We start from the raw sequence: 25,008 nt of genomic DNA, 5'->3' as shown, positions 1-25,008 counted from the left end.
ACATATCCTTCCTTCAGGTCATATGATCTTTATCAAATCAGAAGCCTAAGTGAAGAAATGTTTAATATCCTTCATTATTAAGACATCTACTTTTTCATTTCCTTTTTCTCTACTAACTGGCTAAAGTTTCCTCTACTTACACAGACTTGCTAAACTATATTGTATAAGTTATATCCAAACTTAGAATGGAATATTAAATTTTGCAGCTCAATATCATTCTCTTATTCTTTTGTGTTTCGTATTCTGTCATTATGCATTTTAGATAAGGTTTTAATCTCAGTTGATCAATTCTCTTAAATTTTATTTTTATGGAACCTATCTGGTAGAATAAAGATACTAAATTAAAAGCAGAAAAGTATTACAACTTCTGATCCCACCAGCAATATTTTAGTTTTCAACCTATTTTATCTTCCTAACAAGTGGACCTATTGTTCAGAGTAGTTAATGAAGTCTTGTAGAGTTTTAAAGCACAAAGACTAAAAATCAATGGGTTATAATAAAATTGTAGAGGATATGAGAAATTAACGGTACTTGATACTCAATGTGGTTTTTGCTAGTATTTAGCATCCTCCCGGCCAAGGTAATAAAAATAATCCATATCTTTGCATTTGCTTAAAAATAAATAAATCAATCAAAGGAAATGAAAGACTCAGAAATTTTCTAAGAAAATCAATTAAGGAGAGATTTTAAGATGGTGGCATAAAAGGATCCTGAACTCACCTCCTTTCATGAACATAACAAATCTACAATCATATATATATATGAAAAGGACCCAAAGCTGGCTAAACAGCACCTCCACAGCAGAGGTGTGGCCACATTGAGACAGGTAGGAGAGGCAGAGACATGGTTTCAAAGGAAATCCTCCTTAACCCTCACTGCTAGCTCCAGTCAGAGCACTCTGACCACACACACCACAGCCACAGCCTGCCTAGCTCTAGCTGGCCAGCCAAGCATCCCACCCTCATGCACTATAGCCACTGCCTGTCCCACCAAAGTTGGCAGGGATGTACAGCCCTCACAGGGGACACTTCTTGAGCATCTAGCTCTCTTGGCTAGGGAGGATTACATTTCTGGACCTCATGGGTCTGAACCATTTGGAAAAACAGAACTTGGCAGGCTACAACCCTCAGGGCACTGCATAAACAGTAGACTGAAACACTTCCCCCAGTATTTGCATGAAAATGCCTATTTTCTAGTTCTGGAGCTTAAGCCTGAGGACATCCAGGGGTCAGAGATGCCCCCGGGAACTAAGTAAAGAATCACCATATTAGTGCCCTCATTTGTCTTTGCTGATATTTCCCAGAAAAGGGATTGTACATATGTCTAAAGCCATAATTTTTAAAACTGTTATCCAGATCTCTCAGGTTTGAAAGTCAGCATGGTTTATGATTATGAACCCATAAGACTCTATTTATACACCTTAAAAGCTGTTGCCTGAAGATCTGGCTTATAATTAGATTAAAACTGTGCACTGTCTAAAATCCCTCCCTTTGGAACACTGATACATTTTGGCACACCTGCAATAGCTGGGACCTATGAAGAATAAATTAGGCTACTTAGACAATCACAAAGGTCTGAGAAACAAACACAAGCTAAAAAAGTTCAAAAGATAAGGTTTATTTGATACACAAGTCCACTGCTTTAAGACTGAGGAGGTAGCTGTTTCACCTAATGCATAAAAACAAAAACAGAGAGCCAAGCAAAATGAAGAGACAGAGGAATAGGTTCCAGATGAAAGAACAAGACAAAGCCTCAGAAGAAGACCTTAACAATGCAGAGGTAAGTAATCTATCAGATAAGAGTTCAAAGTCATGTTCATAAAGATGTTCATCGAACTCTGGAGAAGAAGGGATGAACACAGTGAGAACTTCAGCAAAGGGACAGAAACTATAAGAAAGTACCAAAAAGAAGTCAAAAGACTTACAATACAATATATTACAATAGCTGAAATGTAAAACACAATAGAGGGGTTCAACAGCAAACTAGACTAAGTAAAAGAATGGATCAGCAATGTGGAAGACAGGCAGTGGAAATCATCTAATCAGCGGAGCAAAAAGAAGAAAAGAACAAAATAATAATAATAAAAGTGAAGGTAGCTTAAGGAACCTGTTGGACAATATCAAACAGAAAAACATATGCATTATAGGGGTCCCAGATGGAGAAAAAAGAGAGAAGGGTGGTAGATAATTTATTTAAAGAAATAATGACTGATCAAGACAGTATGGTACCAACACAAAAACAGACACAGATCAATGGAACAGAATAGAAAACCCAGAAATGGACCCACAACTGTTTGGTCAACCAATCTTTGACAAAGCAGGAAATAATATCCAATGGGAAAAAGACAGTCTTTTCAACAAATGGTGTTGGGAAAACTGGACAGCAAAATGCAAAAAAATGAAACTGGACCACTTTCTTATACCATACACAAAAATAAATGTAAAATGGATGAAAGACCTAAATATGAGAGAGGAAACCATCAAAATCCTAGAGGAGAACACAGGGAGTAACTTCTTTGGCATCAACCATAGCAACTTCTTATGATGTCTCCAGAGGCAAGGGAAATAAAAGCAAAAATAAACCATCGGACTTCATTAAAATTAAAAGCTTCTGCACAGTGAAGAGAACAATCAACCAAACTAAAAGGCAAACTTCTGAATGGGAGAAGATATTTGTAAATGATACATCTTGCAAAGGTGAGTATCCAAAAAATCTAAAGAATTTATAAAACTCAACATCCAAAAGAAAAAATAATCCAGTTAAAAAATGGGCAGAAGACATGAACAGACATTTTTCCAAAGAATACAGACAGATGGCAGACACATGAAAAGATCCTCAACATCACTGATCATCAGGGAAACACAAATCAAAACTACAGATATCACCTCACACCTGTCAGAATGGCTAAAATCAATAATACAAGAAACAGCAGGTGTTGGCAAGGATGTGGAGAAAGGGGAACACTCTTACACTACTAGTGAGAATGCAAACTGTTGCAGACACTCTGGAAAACAGTATGCAGCTTTCTCAAAAAGTTAAAAATAGAACTACTCTGCAATCCAGCAATTGCACTACTAGGTATTTACACAAAGGATACAATAATATTGATTTGAAGAGATACATGCACCCTGATGTTTTAGCAACATTATCAACAATAGCCAAATTATGGAAAGAGCCCAAATGCTCATTGACTGATGAATGGATAAAGAAGATGTGGCATATACATACAATGGAATATAACTCAGCCATAAAAAGAGTGAAATCTTGCCATTTGCAAAAGAAGTCAGTCCAGACAAAGACAAATACCATATGATTTCACTCATATTTGGAATTGAAGAAAGGAAACAGATGAATATGGAGGCAAAAATGGAGGTAAACCAGAAAACAGACTCTCAACTATAGAGAATAAACTGAGGGTTACTGGGCAGTGGGATGGGTGAGGTATTAAGGAGGGCACTTGTGATGATCACTGGCTATTGTATGTAAGCAATGGATAGCTAGATTTTATACCTGAAATTAATATACACTTATGTTAAATAACTGGAATTTAAATAAAAACTTAAAAAAATAAAGAATGGGGGCACTTGGGTGGCTCAGTCGTTAAGGGGCTGCCTTTGGCTCAGGTCATGATCCCAGGGTCCTGGGATCGAGCCCCGCATCAGGCCCCCTGCTCAGTGGGAAGCCTGCTTCACCCTCTCGCACTCCTCCTGCTTGTGTTCCCTCTCTCACTGTGTTTCTCTCTGTCAAATAAATAAATAAAATCTTAAAAAAAAATAAAGAATGGTTGAAAACTTCCATAATCTAAGAAAAAATTACAGATTAGGCATCCTGTTCCAGGAAGCAGAGACAGTTCCACATAAAATAAATACAAAGGGATCCAAACCAAGATACATTATAATTAAAATATCAATAGTTAAAGATGAATAGAGATTATTAATAGCAACAAGAGAAAAACAAATTCTTACATACAAGGGAACCTTAAGGCTATCAGCAAATTCATCAGCAGAAAGTATATAGACCACATGGGAGTGGGATGACATGTTCAGAGTGCGGAAAGGAAACAAAACAAAACAAAACAAAACAAAACAAAATTTCCATTCAAAAATACTTTACCCGGCAAGGTTATTATTTGGAATTGAAAGAGAAATAGAGTTTTCCAGATAAGCAAAATGCAAAGGAATTCATTACCACTAAGTGGCCTTAAAACAATGTCAAAGATGGGGCACCTGGGTGGCTCAGTCATTAAGGGTCTGCCTTCGGCTCAGGTTATGATCTAAGGGTCCTGGGATCGAGCCCTGCATAGGGCTCCCTGCTCCGTGGGAAGCCTGCTTCTCCCTCTCCCATTCCCCTTGCTTGTGTTCCCTCTCTCATTGTGCCTCTCTGTCAAATAAATAAGTAAAATCTTAAAAAAAGAAAGTCAAAGAGATTTCTTTAAGCCAAAAAGAAAAGGGAATAACAAGCACCAAGCAAACATATGAAAGTAAAAATCTTATTAGTAAATGTAAATATATAGTAAAGGTAATGGATTAACCATTTATAAAGCTAATATGAAGGCTAAAAGACAAAAATACTAAAATTAATCATAGCTATAATAATTAGTTAAGGGATACACAAAATAAAAAGATGTAAAATGTGACATCAAGAATAGAACACACGGTAGAGGAGGGTAATAAAGATGTAGTTTTTAGAATGTGTTCAGACTTAAGATGCTATCAACAAAATAGACTGTATATGTGCGTGTGTGTGTATATCTATCTGTCTATCTATCTAACTTTCTATATGGTGTTATATGTGGACTTCATGGTAACTACAAATAAACAATCTATAGTAGATACACAAAAGACAATAAGAAAGGAATCTAAACATAACACTAGAGAAAATCACCAAACCACAAGGGAAGAGAGCAAAAAAGAAAAAAAATAACAGAGGTAAACTACAAAAAAGTCCAGAAAACAATCAACAAAATGTCGATAAGTACATACCTATCAATAATTCTTTAAATGTAAGTGGAGTAACTCTCTAATCAAAAGACACAGAGTGGCTGAATATGAAAAAACAAAATAAAACAAAACAAACAAAAAAAACCCCAAGATGCATGCATATATTGCCTGCAAGAGACTCATTTCTGATCTAAGGACACACACAGACTAAAAGTGAAGGGATAAAAAAAGATATTCTATGCAGATGGAAAGTAAAAAAACAAAAACAAATTCTGGTGTAGTTTATGCCTACATCAGACAAAATAAACTTCAAAACAAACTATACGAAAGACAAGGGCATTACATAATGGTCAATCCAACAAGAAGATATAACATTTGTAAGTATTTATGTAGGTATTTATACACCCAATGAAGGAGTACCTAAATACATAAAGCAAACATTAATAGACTAAAAGAGAGAAATTGAAAGCAATACAATAATAGTAGGGGACTTTAATGTGCCACTTAAATCAATGGATGGATGTCCAGACAGAAAATCAATAAGGAAATATTGGCCTTAAATGACACATTAAACCAGCTGGACTCAGTTATATATAGAACATTCCATCCAAAAGCAGCAGAATACATGTTCTTCCCAAGTGCACTTGGAATATTCTCCAGGATAGATAACATGTTAACAACAAAACAAGTCTCAGTAAATTCACAAAAAATAAAATCATATCAAGCATCTTTTCTTTTCTTTTTTTTTTTTAAAGATTTTATTTATTTATTTGAGAGACAGAGAGAATGAGAGAGAGAAAGCACATGAGAGCGGGGGAGGGTCAGAGGGAGAAGCAGACTCCCCGCTGCGCAGGGAGCCCGATGCGGGACTCGATCCCGGGACTCCAGGATCATGACCTGAGCCGAAGGCAGTCGCTTAACCAACTGAGCCACCCAGGCGCCCTCAAGCATCTTTTCTGACCACAACAATATAAAACTGGAAATCAATTACAGGAAGAAAAGTGTAAAAATCACAATTATGTAGAGATTAAACAACATGCTACCAAACAACCAATGGGTCAATGATAAAATCAAAAAAAGAAAAAAAAAATACCAGGAGACAAATCAAAATTGAAATACAGAAGGCCAAAATCTATGAAATGCAGCAAAAGCTGTTTTATGAGGGAAGTCTATAGCAATACAGGTAATTTAAAGAAATACGAAAAATCTCAAATCAACAATCTAACTCTATACCTAAAGGAAGTAAAAAAAGAAGAACAAATAATGCCCAAATTTAGTAGAATGAAGGAAATAATAAAGATCGGAGTAGAAATATCCTGAATAGAGACTAAGAAGACAAAAGAAATGTTCAAGGAAACTAAAACCTGGTCCTTCGAAAAAATAAATAAACCTTTACTTGGACTGAACAAGAAAAAAAGAGGTGGCTCAAATAAATAAAATAAAAAATGAAAGAGATGTTACATCTGATACTAGAGAAATACAAAGGATTATATAAAAAATAACCTACTAAGAACAATGAAATACCACCAAATTAGATAATCTAGAAGAAATAGATAAATTCTTAAAAACATATAATCTTCCAAGACTGAATTATGAAGAAATAGAAAATATGAATAAATTGATTATAAGCAAGGAGATTGAATCAGTAATCAAAAACCACCCCCCAAAGGGAGATGGCTTCACTGGTAAATTCTACCAAACATTCAAAGAAGATTAATACCTACACTTTTCAACCTTTTTCAAAAAATTGAAGAGAAACAAATGTTTCCAAACTCATTTCAAGAGACCAACATCACCCTGCTGCCAAAACCAGAAAAGAACACCACAAAATAAATAAAATTATAGGCTGATATCTTTGATGAACATATGTATAGAAATCCTCAACAAAATATTAGCAAACAAAATTCAACAATTCATTAAAAGATTACACACTGTGATCAAGTGATAGTTATCTTTAGGGGTGCAAGGGTGGTTCAACATTCCCAATCCAATCAAAGTGATACACTACTTTAACAAAATGAAGAATAAAATCATATGATCAACTCAATAGATGCAGAAAAACACGTTTGACAAAATTCAACATCCATTTATGGTAAAAACTCAACAAAAGGGGTATGAAGGGAATGTACCTCAGTATAACAAAGGCCACACATGACAAACCTACAGCTAACATAATACTCAACAGTGAAAAGCTAAATGTTTTCCCCCTAAGATTAGGGACAATACAATGATGCCAACTCTAGCCACTTTTATTAAACATAGTATTGGAACTTCTAGCCATAGCAATTAGATAAGAAAAAGAAACAAAAAGCATCCGACTTAAAAAAGAAGAAGTAAAACTATCACTATTTGCAGGTGACAACACACTATATATAGGAAACCCTAAATACTACACTATTACTACTACTACTACTACTACTACTACTACTACACACACACACACACACAACTGTTAAAACTAATAAACGAATTCAGTAAAATTACAGGAGAGAAAATCAATATACAGGAATCTGTTTCAATTCTATACACTAATAATGAACTATCAGCAAGAGAAATTAAGAAAACAATCCCATTTACAGTTACATCAAAAAATACCTAGAAATAAATTTAAGGAGATGATTTATACACTGAAAACTACAAGACACTGATATCTGAAACTAAAGACACAAATATGTGGAAAGATATATTGTTCTTCTGGATTGGAAGAATAGTATTGTTAAAACATCCATAATATCCAAAGCAATCTACAGATTCAGTGAAATCCCTTTCTAAGTCCTAAGGGCATCTTCCACAAAACTAGGACAAATAATGCTAAATTTGTATAGAACCACAAAAGACCCTGAATAGCCAAAGCAATCTGGAGAAAAAACAAATCTGGAAGTATCATGCTGATTTCAAACTATATTAACCAAATGGTATAGTATTGGTATAAAATAGACACATATATCAATGGAATAGAGTACAGGACACCAAAATAAACCCACACTTTTATGCTCAATTAATTTATGATAAAGGAGTCAAAAATATATAATAGGAAAAGGATAGTCTTTTCAATAAATGGAATTGGGAAAATTGGACAACCACATGTGAAAGAATGAACCTGGATCACTGTCTTACACCACACATAAAAATTAACTCAAAATTGATAAGATTTGAATGTAAGGCCTAATACCATAAAATTCCAGAAGAAAACATAGATGGTAAGCTCAAGGCAAAGGAAACAAAAGTAAAAATAAACAAATGGGACTACATCAAACCTAAAAATTTCTACATAGAAAAGGAAATCATCAGCAAAACACAAAGCAAGGTGCTAAATGGAAGAAGATATGTGCACATCATATATAGGGGCTAATATCCAAAGTACATAAAGAACATATAATTTAATAACAACAACAAAAGAAACAACCTTGTTAAAAACTGGACATAGGGTCTAAATAGACATTTTTCCAGAGAAGACATAGAGATGGCTGACAGGCACATGAAAAGATGTTCAACATCATTAATTATCAAATCAAAGCCATAATGAGATTATCATCTCACACCTGTTATAATGGCTTTTGTCAAAGAGACAAGAAGTAACATTTGTTGGAGAGGATGTGAAGAAATGGGAACACTCATACATTGTTGGTGGCAATGTTAATTGGTAAAGCCACTATGGAAACCTATATGGATATTCCTCAAAAAATTAAAAACAGAACTAACACAATTCAGCATTCCACTTCTGAGTATTTACCCAGAAAACAAAAACACCAGTTCAAAGAGAAATATGCAACCTGTGTTCATTGCAGCATTATTTATGATTACTAAAATATGGAAACAATCTAAGTGTCAATCAATGGATGAATTGATCAAAAGGTGTGGTATATAGATATATAGATATAGATATGCCATATAAAAGGAAATCACTATTTGTGACAATATGGATGGACTTTTAGGGTATTATGCTAAGTGAAATAAGTCAGAGAAAGACAAATATCACATGACTTCACTTATATATGAAATCTAAAAACAAAACAAACAAACAAACAATATAAAACAAAAATGAAGTCATAGAGAATATATTGGTTATCAGAAGGGAAAGAAGTTGAGAGGGTGGGCAAAATGGGTCATAGGTCTCAACTGTATGGTGATGGATGGTACTAGACTTATCGTAGTAATTGCTTCGTAGTGTACAAAGCTGAATTATAAAGCACAGCTGAAACTCATATAATATATACTAAATTTTACCTCAATTAAAAAAATAATCAATTAAGAACAAAACCATTAGAAAAGAATGGAAGCCTAAGTCTAGAGATTCCCTCGGAGTCCAAGTCCTTCTATCACATGGAGAAGTGCCACATATTTTATTTTCTTCCTTTTTATATTTGTGTGTTACAATTAGATTCCTTAAAGAATTGCAGGTTAGAGAAGCAAGAGAGCAGATGTAAAGGTTATTAAGGAGAAAAGGTTTTTGGAGGAGAAGAGGTGGAATCAAGGGACACTGTTTGAGAATCATTAAATACCTAGAGTCAGGGAGACCTAGCGGTAGTAGTAAAAGTCAAAATTTCAACACTTGAGACAAAGAACAGAGGGTGAAGAAAAAGAAGAAAAACAGAAAAAAAATAGAGGAGTAGAGAGTGGAAGAGGAAGAAGGAGGAGAAATTTGTTTAAAAATATTGACATAGGAAATGCTATTCCTCTCAAGGAAATTAAAATAATAATCCAAGACAATTCAATAATAGGTACTTGGATTTCACTTTGAACATCACTATTTTTGGCCCAGAATCATACTAGTTCTTCTCAACATCCTATAATTGTGATGAAATATTTTTAAAAGCAAAAATAAAATATTTACTTTCTGTATGCACAATAAAATAAAACATTACATTGCTTTGTAGCCCATCTGTATCAATGATAACACTGAAACATAATATTCACAATATTTTGTGCTTTTGCAATGTGCAAAATCCAAAAGACTTTTTACTTTCAATATTTATCTTTTCTCACTTTGAAACAATGCTGTTAAATATTTTTAGTTTTTTTCTAACCATGCAATCGAACAGACACCAAATTACCAAATTAAGGAATTTGATTCACAAACCCACATTTTAATATAGAGCAGGTATTAGCAAATGGTGACCATGGAGCCAAATATGATCCACTGCTTGTTTTTGTAAATAAAGTTATTATTATTATCACATAGGCATGCTCATTAGTTTACATGTGGTTTATGGCTGCTTTCACACCACAACAACAGCACAGTTGAGCAGTTTCAGCAGAGAACAATTAACAATTTTATAAGAAATACTATTGCAGAATTCCCAATATCAATACAGAGGTTATAAACTCCTGCAAGACCAAGGCTATCCCCTTTATTTGTATCCAGGAGATGGGAAAACCTGACCAGTCAATGGAATGGTATAAGCAATCTTAACAGATGAAATGCAAACAGAGCTGTGCAGACTGAGCGTACTGATAGTTCATATTATCTAAACTCAAGTTGAGGATGCCTGAGTGGCTCAGTCGGTTAAGCGTCTGCCTTCAGCTCAGGTCATGATCCCAGGGTCCTGGGATCGAGTTCCTCATCGGGTTACCTGCTCCACGGGGAGCCTGCATCTCCCTCTGCCTCTCTCTCTTTCTCATGAATAAATAAATAAAACCGTTAGAAATAAAATAAAACAAACTCAAGTTTACCAAAGACCTTAGAGATATACATAATTCCCCTCTTTATATTTATGCATTGAATAAATATTTATGAAGCACCTAGTTATTCTGCCTACTTTTAAAAAGCTTAAATTTAGTAGTAGAGAAGACATAGTTCTTACACCAAGGGGTTTAAGAATCTGTACACTAATCATGTACACCATTCCCTGAAATTCTATGGTCACTGTGCCAATTTAGGTTCTCTCCATTTCTCTCTTAGATTGCTACACTAAGTTTCTAAGTCATCTCTTGATTTCTGGTTTCTCCCTACTACATACCATTAGCCTTCTAAAACACAGACTTAATCATATAGCTGCCTTGCTAAAAAATTTTGGATGGCTTTCCACTGTCTACCTCACAAAGTCTCAATCTTACCTCCTACCATGATTCTTTGGCACTGGCCAGAGTTGTTTATTTTCTGTTCTTAACCTCCAGGTGTTTTTTGTTTGTTTTGTTTTATCCTGATGCACTCTATTTGTTTTTGTTAAAGATGTTCTCAGCCTTCCAAACTCACAAAACTTAAATTTCAGAGCATTTTTTTCACTTCTTTTTCACTACCATATTTAATGAGTGATCAAATATTATCTGACTTCTCTAATATGTGTTTCCTTCTCTCCATTTTTACCTTTCCTCTTCCAACATAAAGTTTTATTTCGTCACCTTTGAACCACCTCTATGGCCATGCAACTGATACTCTGTGGGATACTGCTTAGAACATACCAATCACTCTTTCTATGATACTTCCCTATCTTCCAGCCTCTATGCCTGGTTTTCTTCTGCATACACATTATGCACAAGCTCAAATCAACTCCTCATTATTCTCTGAATATCTATAGCTTGTCCTTTTCCACTTCCATGTGGTATATTTCTCCCACAGAATTCATCACCAACATCTTAACCTTTCTTCATGAATCACCTTAAGTCATTTTTCTTCCACAGAACAGTTTCTAATGAAGGTAGCAAATGCTGACCTCCTCCATCACTAAACATTAGTTTTAATTATTTACTATACAAGGCATTAAGCAATTTATTGTTACTATCTTATTTTCTAATTATATGTGACTTATATTCATACATTTTATGTCTGTATACTGATAAATGAAAGATGGGCGTTTTCTGTTTTTTTTTCTGTAAAAACCCAGATAGTAAATATTTTCACCTTTGCAGGCCTTATGGCCTTCATAGTAACTATTCTACTTTGCTGTTGTAGCAGAAAGTCAACCATAAAACAATATGTGAGTCAAAAGGTTTGGCTATGTTCAAGTAAAACTTTATTTACAAAAGAGGCAGGAAGCTGAACTTAGTCTGAGGGCCTTAATTTTTCAATATCTGAGATTGAGTATCAGTGTCATGTTGGCAGGAATTATGATATGTGTACATAACATATTGTTTTTTTGTAAAATTTCTCTGGTATCTATTACTGTGTTAGACTGAAAGACATTTGGAGTCATATGCATGCTCATCAATGTATGTGGGATATGTTCTTAAGAGTCAGGAACCCAAATATTTGGAAAGGGAGTTAATCTTCTAAAGCACATCATAGCTGTAAGTAAAGAGACTAAATAATGTATAATTACAATGCTTTATAGGAGAACCAAATGTTAATTATGAAATCACATAAGACTGATGTGTGCTGTGTGAAGAAAACAGTATCATTAAAGATAATTTCATATTTCATGTAAACCATATTTAATTTTAGTACATTTCTCACCAGCAAAAATAAACCCTTTAAACCCAAACAATTATTTTATCCATTAAATTCAATTGATGCAATATAAAATATGTATGATATTTATTTATGTAATAAAATTCTGCTCAAAGCAGAATGTCAGGATCCAGTTTGTTAGATGAGTGGAAGATTTTTCTTTCTCCCAGGTAGTCATTTTTTATAGTAACTAATATTCATCCTGTTAATAAATTTTATTGGTGCAAAATAACTGCTAATATAATGAAGTAATTTATCTATATTATAATTTTCCTTTTAGAAAATAATTTAATATTTTTAAAGAAACGCATTTTCAGAAGGATTTTACAATTAAACACTAGTCCCAAATTCTATTTTACTTTTGACAAATACCTTCAAATTATAATTTAAACATTTGATCTTGAAGAACTAGAATGAATTTCTTATTCAAAACCCACACATATAACAAAATACATGCAAGCGAAAGATGTTCTTATTGCTTTAGTTTCACCAGATCCCAGCAATACCAGGAGCTACTTTCATCAAATTATAACATATTTTATGGATTAACATTATACTGTACTCTATTTTTATGGAGTAAAAAATAAAATGTCTGAAAACCTTATCTGATCTTCCGTAAAATATCTGTATTTCAATGAGAAATATTCTAAAAGCCGCAAATACTGTTTCTATTTACTTATGCATAGTTCTTTGTAAAAGGATAAAAGCAAACATGTAATATCATGTTATATTTAGTGGTGATATGTATCTTAAAATACCAATGAACTGTCAGTTATTCTAAAGAAGTGACTTTAGTTGTCTTTCTGATATCTTAATTTGCTTGCCATTTATTGTACTTGCTGTATGATTTGAATTAATAAGCATCAAAGTTTCTATCTTTATGATAATTTTATAATCACAAAAAAGCTTTCTTATCTAAAACAGTGGTTTTCAACCAGTGGTGATGGTGCTGGTAGGGATCGCCCCCTCCCCACCACCACCAGGGGACTTTTGGGAATGTATGGAGACATTTTTGGTTGATCGGAGATAGTACTGGCATACCAGTAGTCAGGGGTGCCAATAAACTTCCTGCAGTGCAAAGGAAAGCCCTCCCCCCACCCAGCTAGGAATTATCTGGTGGAAAATGTGAATGATATAGGAGCTGAAAAGTCCTCACCCTGGACTAAAATCATGGATTTAGCATTTAGTGGATTTGAATGAATGCATGGCTCTAGATCACTTATGTTTGCATGACTTAGGCAAGTACATCAAACAGCATACCAAAGAAGAAAGAATTTTGATGATCCTTTTTATTAATCTTTTCTACTGCTCCAAGGTAGATTGCATATTTAAAAAATAGCAATTTATAATGCAGCTAAACCTAATACCTGCATATAAATTCTTTTGCAGGTTAGCTGTTTGATATTTCTATTATATTTTGCCAAAGAAATAATGATAAAAATGGTAAGTTTTTCAGATGAACTAACAAAACCCATTAATTTATGATATGGTTTTAAGATAACACAGAAGGATTCATTAAGAAACTAAATTGGGTGCTAGTCCATATAACTGGTACTGGGAGCAGAGGACTATGTGTTATAGGAAAAAAAATATGAGGAGAAAGTGAGTTCCATTCTATTTTTTTATATCAATAGTTGGAATGAGGTAGCAACATGTCTTTGACATGTTTCAACTCTCATTTTTCTTCTTCATTATTCATTTCCTCTCTCTCTTCTACCAGGCTCAGTAGTGCATGAAGTTCTAAGCACCTCATTATAGAAGCCTCACAAGTTTACTCAAATCTCAAAAATCCCTCCTTGCTTTGATATCACCTGCCTTTCACTTCATCTCAGTCAGAATCCTCATCTTTTCAAAGTTGCTGTATCAACTACAAGTAAAGGTGAAAGAATTTTGATTTAACTATTTCAACCAGCTTATCATTCTTAGATATATTAGCATTTTAAAATAGAATTCATGCAAAATAAAATAAATCCCTTTTGATAGTATATAAATATTTGAAATAAAGAGATACTACTAAATAGCCAGGGGATGGGCTGCCTGGGTGGCTCAGTCGGTTAAGCATCTGAATCTTAATTTTGGCTCAGGTCATGATCTCAGGGTTGCGAGGCTGAGCCCCACATTGAGCACTGTGCTGGGTGTGGAGCCTGTAGAAGATTCTCTCTCTCTGCCCCTCCACCCCACTCCCTCTCAAAAACCAAACCAAACTAAATCAAGCCAAACCAAACCAAACCAAACCAAACCAAACCAAACAGGGGAGACAATATTTTTTAACACCACTAATAATATGTAAGACGGATGGTGCACATGCACTATATACAAACACACATATGTACATCTACATACATATACATCTATGTAAATATATAAATATATGGAGGTAGAGAGAAATTTAGTTTTTATGACAGGTACTTAGATCTTGCAATAGTAAACTATGGAACCAGACAATGTAAGCAATTTGCAAATATTTGAGATTCACCTCTACCACATTGAAACACGGTTTCAAGAGTATTTCTTTTTTTTTTCTTAAAACTTTCTATTAATTTAATAAATACAGGCTATGATTAAATATATTTACAAGCCCAAATGGAATTCCTCCTTCTTCAAGTTTTATAAGTGACATTTTGTCCCCTAAAAGGGCAATGATATTACTAATATTCTTAGAATCTAGAATCTTTTTTTTTCAAAATAAGATCAGCTAATTTTCTTATAAATGTTGCCAATAAAAGTTTTATTTTCTATAGAAATATTTTCCTGAAGCAATTGTAGGCACTTATATCATTTCAATGTTAAAACTACTCTTTGAGAAACAGCCCACAATCCTCCTTATATTGTCATAACATATTAGGCAAGTGAGATAAAATTTGATGGAAAGAGTAAAGGTTCCAAAATGGAATGATTTATTTTTATCATAATATGCTAGAAAATGTGCTAAGTGCTTTGTAAGCATTATTTCCTTTATTCTTCTTACTAGTCAGTTTTGTTTATAAAAAAATTACCCCCATTTTATAGAAAAGTAAACTTAATTTTCAAAAGGGTAAAAAAAAAGACAATCACAGAACTATTAAGAGGGAAATAGGTTTCAGATTCTAGAGTCTGAGCCTGTAACCATTATACATACTACCCCTCTAAATGAACTAATTCCCTTAGACTCATTCATTCTTGTAATGATTCATGGATGTTTCACAAAGCAGGGATGTGGGATGGATACTTCCTTGGAGTATAATTTTTTTTTTAAATCTAATCTAATTCTTGTTGTATCTGTGAATAAATTCCTCGTGTCTCATTTGTTTTGTCTCTGAGTTTTGATTTTGCCAAGAGATATTGTCATTAATGTGTTATATAAAATAGTTGGCACATTTGCCAGTCACTGTGGGTTTCAAGAACAAAATTGAAAGGAATGATTGAGTCAGTAGCCTGTCTTTGAAAGTAAAATAAAATGATTCCTGGAAAACAGCACTATTTATATCAACAAATATTTATTAGGTCCCCGCTGAACTGAGTTCTTTTCAGAAAGAAAAAAGTTTCTTCAGAAAGGGAAAACATCTTGTAATTGGTGAAAGTCTAATAGATGAAGTATTTGCAACACTCTATATTTAAAGTGACAATCATATTCTTGAATTATTTCAGGAACAGATTCCAATCACAGCACCTAAAGAAATACAGAAGAAAACTGAAAACAACAACAGAGTGGTGAAATCCTTCTGGATTCATGAAAAAACTGAACTCCACTTGGTATTAAATCACAACTGAAGTTGTGATTAAGAAAACATCTTTGAGCTGAGAAAGGACACAGAGAAGGCCAACCTGCTGGATGGAAGAAGGTTCGCAAACAAAAGAAGGAAGTTGTACTTTCTCCATGTTTACAAACAACTCCTCTTATAAGAGGAAGGGAGGGATACTAGTGGGTGAAACAAAGTAACTAAGGAAATTGTGTCTCTGTCTATCATCTATCTATCATCATCTATGCATCTACCATTTACTTAATAACATTTATATGTTAGTATTTGTCAGCTAACTATCTATCATCATCTATGCATCTACCATTTACTTAATAACATTTATATGCTTAGTATTTGTCAGCTAACTTCTAAGTGCTTTAAAAAGAAACTAACATGTTTAATCTTTTGCGATGATTCCATTTTACAGATGAAAACGCTAGGATAGATAATGGTCATGCAGTTAGGATAGGACAAAGTTAAAATGTGAACCCAAACAGTCTGGCTCTACAGTCTTCCTCCTGATTATGACATTGTGTAAGCTAATTATTATGAAGCTTGTCTTTTTTGCATTTACATTGTGTTACTTAACAACATTATTCTTTTGTTTAATAAATTATATTGTTTTTAGTCAAAAGTCTTGAAAATTCATAATACGTAACCTCAGACATATTATGACTGCTATACAAATAATTCCACTGAAATTTTTCTAAATAAAATTATAGCTGACCCTCCTCCAGGTTGCCACATTAAATGAATACACTTACATCTTTGTCTTTCTTAACTTTTCCAGGAGAATTAACTCTGTCAGCCACTGTCATCTTGAAACTTTTCTTAGTTTTTTTTTTGTTTTTTTGTTTTTTTTGTCTTTTTTGTTTGTTTATTTGCTTGTCTGTTTGTGCTCTCTTTGGTTGTGAAATCTCTTGGTCACCTCCTCAGCATTCTGCCTTCCCTTCCTCTTTAGTGTTCATTTTCTTCAAAGCTCTGTCCTTGCCCTCTTCTCATTTTCTGTAATGTTCTCAGGAAATCTCATCTATCTTCTTGCCTTCAACCTAAAATCGAATGACTACCAAAGCACTACTTCTAGTTCAAACTCACCTTGCCTTTACAGCTCTGAATATTCAATCATGTCCCAGAGGTACCTCAAATTGAGTGCATCAATAGTTTACTTTTTGTTTATCCTTTAAATCAGGTATCAGTAGACCTTGGCCTGCAGGCTAATACTATAACTTAGAAAACAAATGAAGAATAATATTCTGGGGCGCCTGGGTGGTGCAGTTGATTAAGCATCCGACTCTTGATTTCAGCTCAGGTTATGATCTGGGGGTCCTGGGATAGAGCCCAGGTCAGGCTCTGTGCTCAGTGTGGAGTCTGCTTAAGATTCTCTCTCCCCTCTTCCTCTACCCCTCCGCTGTTTGCACACTCTCTGTCTCTCAAATAAATAAAATATTTTTTTTAAAAAAGAATAATATCCATAACACATGAAAAACATATGAAATTCTAATTTCTATTTTGTCCTACTCTGACTGCATACCCTTATCTACCCTAGTTTTTCATCTGTAAAGTGGAATCACTGCAAAAGATTAAACACATTAGTTTCTTTTTCTTTTTTCAAATTTTATTTATTATTTATTTTTATTTATTCATTCGACAGAGAGAGAGAGAGCACAGGCAGGGGGAGTGGCAGGGAGGGGGAGAAGCAGGCTCCCTGCTGAGCAAGGAACCCGATGTGGGGCTCAAACGCAGGACCCCAGGATCGTGACCTGAGCCGAAGGCAGATGCTTAACCAACTGAGTCACCCAGGTGCCCCACATTAGTTTCTTTTTAAAGAACTTAGAAGATACCTGACAAATACTAAACACTATATAAATGTTACTAAGTAAATAATAGGTAGATAGATAGATAGATAAATAGACACACACAATTTCTTTCCAAAATAAAAGTTTATTGTAACACAGCTACAACGGTTCATTTTCTATGTGATTACTTTCACATGACATCTGAGTTGAATAGTTGCTACAGAGTCCATATGGCCTATGAAGCCTAAAACACTTTCTGTCAGGCCTTTCACAGAGAAAATTTGTTGATCCCTGCCTTAAACCAATCCCATGGACTCTCTGTCATATTTTGATCATGAAGCCAGTTACAGAAACTAGAAAAAAAGCCAACTCAAATTCTTCTTTTCTTCCCAAATCTCCACTACTCCACAACTTCTGTCACTAATTCTTTTATTGTTTTACTTCTAAGTGTATCTCACCCATACCATTCTCTCTGCTTTTATGACCATCTCCCAGATTTTGGCATCAGCTACCTCCTGATCCTACAAAACTAGCCTCCTTACCAGTCTCCTACCTGCAGTGCTGTATTTCCACAATCCATCCCTCGCACAGATGGAGTCAACTTTCTAGCACCCAAATCTGCTATTTTCACTCCTTTGACCAAATCTAAAACTTACTTCTTCCTTCACTTAGGACTGTGGTTCTTTAGGCAACATCAGCATCCCCTGGGAACTTGTTAAAAATGCAAAATCTCAAGCTATACCCCAGACCTATTGAATCAAAAGTACTTGAGTGCAGCCCAGAAATCTGTGTTTTACTGATCCCTGCAGGTAATTCAGATGCACATTCAAGTGTGAAATCATTAGAACCACCTATCCTAGAGGACAAAAATTAAAATTCCTTGAAAGGACCATTTAAATCCTACCGTGGTCTGATCCCTGTCCAATCTGCTTCCCATTTATTCCCTCCTTACTTCTAGCTCCTTCAACCAACAAATGAGGAATTGAGACCCCAGAAGTTAATTATTTTGCCTCAGCTGACTAGCCTAGTGAATGACAAGGGGATGGGTTGAACTAGACTAACTCAAGCTCTTTTTGGGACCTCACCCTACTGCCTTTTAAAATATATTTACCATACTTTTACATTCAAAAATCCATCTGTAATAACAGTTATTTTATTGATCTTCATTGTTAAGTTAGTCTGTTCCCCTTCTAGACTATAAACTCCAAGAAGGTAAGAATTTGTCCCTTGTAAATATCCACAAAACTTGACTCTATACTGCCATCTGGTGACATGAAATAACAATTCCAAGGAGAATCTCAAACATGAGCTCCGTAACTTCTTCCTATAGAGCTTGGAGGTTAAGGCAAGAGTTCTGAGGTCACTTTCCTCGAAGTCAGATAACTGAACAAACATCCTCTGGCTATTAGACCTTGAGGAAATTACTTAGTGTTTAACTTCCTTAGATTCCTTATCTATAAAACTATGTTGCTAAAACCTTCCTCATAGAATTGCAATGAAAATTAGCAAGTGTCAGATACTAATATTATTATAATTATTAATATTATTATAAAGGACTTAGCTATGTAGTTGATATAAATAAAAAGTGACATTCCCTTACTAAAATATTTTATAATGTAGTTGGGTAAATAAAACAGTGTTAGGAAAATATTAAACATACAAGCTCTAAGTGCTAAGGGAGTTCCTATGGTGTTAAGTATGAACATGAAGGAGGTGAAATCTGAATTGTGTAAAAATTTATAACTGGTATGTGGCTTTGAAGTAAGAAAGCCTCTCAGAGGGAGAATTTTTTCCTGCAAATCTTTGTGCAGATTGAAAGTAATACCTGTAAAGGACTAATAAAAACACAATATAAGTATTGTCACAAAGTCAAGATGACGATATAATTTTAATTTAATGCTTAATCATACAAGCCCAGATCTCATTATCCAAACAAAACTAACACATTTCTCAAAAATGGTTTATTATAAATTTTGTTGTTGTTGCTGTTGTTTTTTAGTGCACTCAAAATTTATTCAATTAATAGCTGTGTTTTACTGATAAAGATATATTTAAATTAGATGGCTTCATAAATGTTAATTATTCATTTTCACCTTAAAGAGAAATCTATGATTTTGGTGTTCTTGCTTATTATAAAACAACAAATATATTTATTTATACATCTTTTCTCTATGCTAAGGAAACAACATCCTCCCATTCAGTAGGTGGACGTAAGTATCAACTACATGCTATAAATTGCCAATTCACACCAGATATAGAAAGTAGAGAATTTAAGTTAAAGTGTCCAGTTATCAATCCAATCAGTGGAATAGGATGAATACATATATAATATAAATATATATAAATCTTATATATATATATATAAATCTTCCAAAAGATAAAATGTGATTATCCTAGCCAGTGTGAAACTACAGTACCTGGTATGTAAAGTTCTTATTCCAAAATTCCCAATAATTTCTATTCAAATTTTTGTCCTCAGTCCCTACAGTAGCTGTCAACATAAAACCACCTCTTTGTATCCCTACTTTAAACTTTCTTGTTTTGCTTTTTTGGCACAGGAGAGGTCATATGCACCCCCAAGTTCATTGCAGCACTGTTTATAATAGCAGAGATATGGAAGCAGTCTAAGTGTCTATCAGTGGATGAATGGATAAACAAAATTTGGTGTGTGTATATATATATATATATATATATAAAATTTGGAGTATATATATATAATATTTAATCATTAAAAAGTAAGGAAATCTTGTTATTTGCAACAATATGTATGGACCCTGAAGATATTACACTAAGAGAAATGAGTCAAACAAAGAAATACAAATGCCGTATGACCTCACTTACATGTGGAATCTTAAAAACAAAACCAAACAACAAAAAACACTGAACTTATAGATACAGAGAACAAATCACTGGTTGCCCGAGGGAAGAGGTGGGGTTTGGTTGAAACTGATGAAGGGGGTCAAAATGTACACACTACTAGCTATAAAATAATTAAGCTATGGGAATGTAATGTACAGTATGGGTGATTATAGTTATTAACACTCTATTGCATATTTGAAAGTTGCCGAGAGTAGATTTTTAATTTTTTTAATTTTAATTTTAATTTTTTAGAGATTTTATTTATTTATTGAGGAGAGAGAGAGAGAGCAAGCTAGAGTGCATGGGGGGGAGGGGCAGAGGGCGAAGCCGACTCCCCTCTGAGCAGGGAGCCTGATGCAGGGCTAGATCCCAGGACCCGGGATCATGACCTGAGCCGAAGGCAGATGCTTAACCAACTGAGCCACCCAGGTGCCCCTAGATTTTTTAAAATAATAAATAAATAATAAAACCATACAAAAAATACTATATCTTAATTTTCATTAGGGTTTAGTGATACTTTCCTTCTTGGAAGGGCTTATGTTCATCTGTTTCTGGCAAATAAGATCATATGACTTTCTAACAACAACAACAACAACGACAAAACCCAAGGTTATTAAATACAGATAAATATTTATGTATAGAAATATGCAATAAAATTATTGATGATAGGATAGAAATGAACTAAAATCAAACTGTCCAATAACAGATGAATAGTTGAGGACATTTTGATAGTCACATGTGCTGTGAAAATACATAGTTATTAAGAAGAGATTTATAAGGCACCAATGATAAAGGGAGAATGCTAAGTGTAAAAAGGAAGATACAAAATTTAAAAAATGAAATGTGACATTAAATTTGAAGAGATACAAAACTTTCTTGGGGCACCTGGGTGGCTCAGTCGGTTAAGTGTCAGACTCTTGGTCTCAGTTCAGGTCTTGGTCTTGGGGTTGTGAGTTGAAGCCCCATATTGGGTTCCACGCTAGGCATGGAGCCTACTTAAAAAAAAAAAAAAAAAAGCTTTCTCAATTAAGAAGACAGTGAAGTATGGACTGGGGGGTTGGTCATGATCATTGGGAACCTGGTGTTGCCTTTGATGAAATTTATTACTCTGAACCACCTTACTTCATTTCCCTGAGCTTCAGTTTCCTTATAGAAAATGAAAACAACTATCTTGTTAGATGGGTCTAATAATTAGGGGAAAAAAGTGACAACCACATGGCACATAGTAGTTCAATAAACAATAATAGTTTTATTTATTACTATGATATTCAACATCTCTGTTGAAACAACTACAAAGAAAATGTCAAGATGTTTGTTGCTCTGGGAGCTGGGAAAATGGGTGTACTTTTGAGAGTAGGTTTGATAGTCTAGTCATCTGACTACATCTGCATTTATTGATAGATCAGCCATATTGCTCTTCTTTAGAGCTGTGATTCACATTTTCATTGACATTTTTCTTTAAACAAATTGCTGTGATCTAGAAAAGTGTAATGTTAATCCCAATATGAATTATTTAAATATGAGACAATATGTATTCAAAAAGGACAAAAAAAAAGTAATGAAACCTAAATTTCCACAAAGGAGGTTAGGAAAATGATATGATTTCAACAACTGTTATTTTTTTTTTAAGATTTATTTATTTGAGAGAAAGACAGAGACATAGACAGGGAATGGAGGGGAGGGACAAAGGGAGAAGAGAAAGAAAATATCAAGCTGACTCCTCGCCGAGCGCAGAGCCTGACGTGGGTTCTGTCTCACAACTCCTAGATCAAGACCTGAGCTGAAATCAAGAGTTGGACACTTAACTGACTCAACCACCCAGGAACCGCAGCAACTATCACTTTTTGAAAATTTTATTTCCTTAAGCACATAAACACATAGCACTGATTATATGTGAGACACTCTTTCAAGAACTTTTCATGTATTTACGCATGTTTAATATATTCATAGTAAATGACTATTAAACTCTTTTACTAGATCCTATGATATAGACCCTATACTTTTCTTTAGTTTGCAGATGGAGAAACCAAGGCCTAAGGAAGTTAAGTAACTCGCCCCGCAACATACAACTAGTAAATCGTAGGGTTGGGGTTTGAACCCGAGCAGTTGAGCTCCCAAGGCCATGCCATTAACTCTAAGCTCGGCTACCTCATACCATGAAGAAAAAAATAGATTTAAAATACCCACAATTGCTCCTTTATATTGCATATGTTTAAGCTTTGATTTGTTTCTTGTTAATCCCATATAACAATAACATTAGGAACCAAAGGATCTAAAATACATTTTCTTTTTTTAAAAAGTTTTGCTTAAGTGTTCAAAACCAACCTAGAAATTTATACACAAGGTGAATGTACGATAACTGGTGTTAAAACATTCATTAATTTCCTACTTGGAGGATTAGATAATTTCAAAGAATATTTCTAACCTTTATTTATTTAACTTTTAAAGACATATTTTAATTTTACAGCACCGAATGACATGTATTTTTAAAATGATTTATTTTTTCACGAACTTTACATTATTAGTCATGAGAAGACAGGGAGCTATTATTATTTTACTTGTGTTAACACTGAACCTTTGTCACCATTTTTACTGTAATTCTACCCTGGTAATAAAATAGTCAATATATTCCTGCATCTTTTTTAAACATTTTTTCCCCTAGCAGTGGAAGTGTTACTTCACTGAAGCAGATAAACAGGATGGATAATGATTGTTATATGCTCAGTGATCCTTATAATGGGGAAAAGTAGAATGTTCTCTGAACATTCTCAAAATTGGAAACTGACTGAATTTCATTTAGGAAATAGCAAGGTCTCACTACAGGTGACATTCTCTAAAGGTATATAAAGACTAGAATATCCGTCCTGAATCCTCTATGTTAAATCAGATCCATACAGTAAAAACTTCCTTATTTTATGCAGATTGTAGGAGCCTCATATAAATCATCTTTCAAGTTAAGTAAAGATGTCCAGAAAATCTCCCTACCACCGCATAAATTACAGTAATCTCCCCTGATCTGGTGAGGAGACATCCCAAGTAGATGTCTGAAACCAGAGATAGTACCAAACTCTCTATATATACCATGTGTTTCCCTATACACACATATCTATGATACATATCTATGATAAAGTCAAATTTATCAATTAGGCACAGTAATAGATTAACAACGGTAATTAATAATAAAATAGAACAACCATAGTAATATACTATCATAAAATTTATGTAAATGTGGTATCTCTCTCTCTGTCTCAAAGTATCTTATCATACTATACTTACCCTTGTACTTGTGATGATGTGAGACAATAAAATGTCTATGTGATGAGATGAAGTGAAGGGAATGACGTAGGCATTATAACATAGTGTTAGGCTACCATCGACCTTCTAATGATAGTCCAGAAGGAGGACCTTTTGCTTATGGACCATGGGTGACCGCAGAGAGTGAAAGCATGAAGGAGGGGTCTACTGTACACTGAATGTCTTACTTCCTTTCTATATATATGAAAAGGTCAGAAGAGCTTGAAAGTATCATTTTCATTTCCATTGTGTCACTTTGCTAGGGCTCATGTCAATGTGGGCAAATCAGAGAGTTAGGAAATGAAAATACGTTGATCCTATTTTGTAGGAGGGGAATGTTGTAATACATAAACCCAGGCCATTATTCATGGTCCAATTCATTTACATGACTCTAAACATAAAAATTGCAATTCCTAAAAAATATCAGTCTGGGGCACACAAATATGTAAGTACATATTTTTGCATTTATAAAAATTAAAACTGATCCTATGTTTGTCATCACCATACAGTGTTTATGATTAGATACTCTCTCATGTGGAAGAGAGTTTTTAGAAAAGAGCATCTTTTTCTTACTATACTAGTGGCCCATCGCTGGTCAGAATCATGATTTCCTGCTTTGTTTCAATTTAGTTAAATCCAATATATTTACTGAATGCCTATTAAGCACAAAAGTGACTAAGCTATATTTTCTCCCCTTAATGTCCTCATGTTGTACAGATCTGTAAGAGATGAAAAGAGCAAAAAAATTATGGGTGATAGAAAAGGATTAACATGATTGCTCACATAGTACATGGTATATAGAAACTCCCACGTGACAAAGAAGGATCTCTTATATAAGAAAATTGAACCAGAGATTGAAAGTATCTGGGAAGGAAACTAGATTCAATCAGGTTGTCAGAGAGAAGGCACAGAAAATTTTACAGATGAGGGAATTTGGGTAGAAGAAATAGTATCGATAGAGAATGAAAGTCAAGTATTGAAGAAAGAAAAGGATAACAGTGGAATTTATGGAC

At 34.1% G+C, this 25,008-nt stretch overlaps 1 protein-coding gene across 1 annotated transcript in view; it reads right to left on the bottom strand.

Annotated features, from left to right (window-relative positions):
* The window catches only part of LRP1B (LDL receptor related protein 1B), a 1,894,461-nt gene that overhangs the window by 602,094 nt on the left and 1,267,359 nt on the right, over window positions 1-25,008 (bottom strand). The window lies entirely within an intron of this gene.

Source organism: Callorhinus ursinus, unplaced genomic scaffold (assembly GCF_003265705.2).
Source record: "Callorhinus ursinus isolate GAN/ISIS: 27379988/994484 unplaced genomic scaffold, GSC_fseal_2.0 scaffold2, whole genome shotgun sequence".
NCBI lineage: Eukaryota > Metazoa > Chordata > Mammalia > Carnivora > Otariidae > Callorhinus > Callorhinus ursinus.
Note: the sequence above shows the minus strand (reverse complement) of the source record. Positions and strands in the feature narration are given on the sequence as shown.